Below are 3,493 nucleotides of genomic sequence, written 5' to 3'. Positions count from 1 at the left end.
AAAGCATAACGAAAAATAACGAAATAAACGCCCGCATAAAAGCAGAAGAACACAGAGCACCTCCTAACACAACCCGGGTCTATAGCGTGTTATAATCAGGTTACAAGGTCGCACAGAAATTCCACGTTATATTAAGTCTCTTGTTCATTTTAGCACTGAAAGCGTTATCAACATATTTTTTTACTGGATTTATATATATACACATTCTGGAATATATAGTGATTTTAATTTATATACGCAGTTTCTTCGTTGTAAGCGTGGTATGCTGTTTTATATGTAGGGTGAGGCATAAGTCTGGGTATATTGCTGTGTGTGTGTGTGTGTGTGTGTGTGTGTGTGTTTAAAGATCTCAACATAGCCCAGTCAAACCCAGCATAACCAGGCAGAAAAAACAGCCTAACAGTAACACAACATGCACCAGACCCAACATAGCCCAACATAAAGTAATCTAACATAGCCCCAATGAAGCCTAACACAGCCAAACACAGCCCAGCCAAGAATAATCTAACCCCAAACAAACTCATCCTAGCCAAACATAGCCCAAAAGCAGAATAATTTGTCACAGGAGAGAGATATATGCCTACTGTTACTCGTTCACAAAGATGACGATTATTCAACTGTTTTCCTATTTCAAGACGATTTTATTCAGCTTGGGGGATTTCTCTTAGTGTCCTTGAAGGCTTGATCTAACCCCCTTCCGGTTAGGACAGTTTCTCTCCTAAGTTGAATGAAATCGTCTGGTGCTAAGAGAGGGTTTATATAAAGAATATAGATAAATCCCCTACCCATACCGCCCTACATACCCCTTTTCCTTACATCACAGTGCTTAGGGTGGATTGCCTGTGACGTCACTTCCTCCCTCACTCTCTCTCTCTCTCTCTCTCTCTCTCTCTCCTTAGTTTATCTCTCACCCATCTGTTCTCCCCTTCCTTTGCTTCCCTGTATTAATTTCATCAAATATTCTCTTTTACTCGTCCCTTCCTTTTTCTTTTCTCTCAGCTCTCTGGCTTCTTATTTTTTGTTATCTATTGAGAGTTTGCTTCCTCTCTCTCTCTCTCTCTCTCTCTCTCTCTCTCTCTCTCTCTCAACAGTGGTGCCAAATGTACGTGAACTGCAAAGACGTGGCACCACCGCTTTAGTTCCGGAGTTCGCCGCTAGAGAAGGGTCCCTGTATTTGTTGTTGTTATTGTTATTATTATCCAGTCATTTCTCTAACAATCAAATCATCAATCTCTATTCACAGCTCATTAGACAACTACTTTATAGATAGATAGATAGATAATTACAGATAGATATAAATAGATACACACTGAGCCGGATCTAAACACATGCATAGACAGGTGAACCCCTTTCCCTTTGAACCTGATGATCTCGCGTCTACCTGGCAGTATTATTTCCTCATTCCGTTTTATTACTGTTATCTGCACATGACTCACCTAACAACCGATTTTTAGAGAAGGAAGGGGTTAAGTGTCTTTTAAGTTATTTTAAGTTCTCTCTCTCCCTCTCTCTCTCTCTCTCACACACACACACACACACACACACACACACACACACACACACACACACACACACACACAAAGCCATCCTCGGTGTTAAGGTCCAAATCAAGCAAGCAACCAATCAACCAGTGACCTAGGATCAATTTTAAACAACCCGATGGGAAACATTACCATTATCATCATTATTCACTGGCTTTAAGCGCCCTAATCAGATTAACTGGACATTTATCGACAATTCAAGAGCCGGCAGTAATCTGGGAAATTTATGAGTTATTGGGAATACGTGATTTATTGTCGGTTGTGATGATGATGAGGTAGTAATAATAGTAGTAATATTAATGATAGCAATAATAATAATAATAATGATAATAATAATAATAATAATAATAATAATAATAATGATAATAATAATAATAATAATAATAATAATAATAATAATAATAATAATAATAATAATAATAATAATAATAATAATAATAATGATAACCAAGGGACTGACTGGCAATACAGGTAATAATAACACACATACTTTCTCCTCACATACTTTCCATACTTTCCCTCACATACTTTCCACTCCTCGTCTTGGTCAACCTCTTCTTCTTCTAACCATCTTTCATATATTTTTCTATACTCCATTTCCTTTTGATTGGCAGAGTTTTTTTTTTTTTTTCCTTTTCCAGCTTAACGATATATGACAATGCTATGGTTTTACATGATTTCCATAGCACTTCTTCGTGACTAGGACCATATTCTAGTGTTAAGGCCTTGCTACACCTCAGAATTCAAGATGGAGAGATAGCAAATTTAAGCCAAGTCAAAGTGAAGGAAGCCTTGCCAGTCTCTCATTCTCGGTCTCCCTCTCTTCCTCCTTTCAGCCACCCTACTCTCATACACTCTCCCAGTCAGTCTCCATTTACCATTCACTGCAATAACCTGAACCATAACTATCTCTAATTTATATTTTCCATGACGAGTCTCTCTCTCTCTCTCTCTCTCTCTCTCTCTCTCTCTCTCTCTTATTTATTTATTTATTATCTAATATTTATTTTTTATTTTTTGCTGTCACCAGACGATTTAATTGAGCACGGTAAATACCCCTCGTATTAGAGGGGTTTATTAAGGCTGTATCTAATCCATTCCAACAACTCTATCCAAATCTGAACAAAATCATCAGATGGTAAGGATAAATTAAAAAATAAACATCCCCAGGTTCAATGGACTAAAAATATTATCACATAATGTCCTTGTCATGAAAAGTTAAGTATACAACTCCCTCCCTATCCCCTGAAGGGAGAATGGTGGACTGTGCAACAATGGTAACTTCAACATGTAGTCCACTGGGTTCGCATTTGAGATAAGCCTGGGGCCAGAACAAGAACAACAATGCTAAGAACGTAAACACTCACTCACACACTCACACATAATTATTTCTTAGCGTAAACAGAGTCCAAACAGGCCCACAATGGCTATATAAAGTCTGTATAAGGGTTGGAGCGGCTGGGTTTGTTTACCTTATAGTTCACCCGGCCACCGCAACCCTGGTACGGCGCTGCTCTCACACTCACCCTGGGGAGAGAAGACAGGCGGGTTAGTTGACATACTGGGGTAAATAGTGAAAAGTATTAGTTAGTGCTATGAGAAAATTTGCAGTATTTCTATACAATAATATCTGTACCTTGTATTTGCATGTGATTATGGGACAAATTACTTTTATAATACCAGAGGAAAATTTTGTTACCCATTAGCTTGTATAATAAAGAAATTCTTACATTGCGTTAATACTTTTTGTGTAATAAGAACGTGTACAAAATAATATTTGTCCATGATGCAGTAAGTACATCCCGTGGAGAAAGGAAAGTTAGTTAGTTGAGAAAGAGGTGAAAATATCGATGAATACTTGTCTATACTGTGAGCTGTCTTAATAATAGCTCAATAATAATGAGAGAAAGGGAGGCAAGCTAAGGTATATAATGGGAAAATATACACAAGTC

This window comes from Coenobita brevimanus, chromosome 27 (genome assembly GCF_032717465.1).
Source record: "Coenobita brevimanus isolate Jiangsu-jjx chromosome 27, ASM3271746v2, whole genome shotgun sequence".
Taxonomy (NCBI): domain Eukaryota; kingdom Metazoa; phylum Arthropoda; class Malacostraca; order Decapoda; family Coenobitidae; genus Coenobita; species Coenobita brevimanus.
This window is presented reverse-complemented; position numbering follows the sequence as displayed.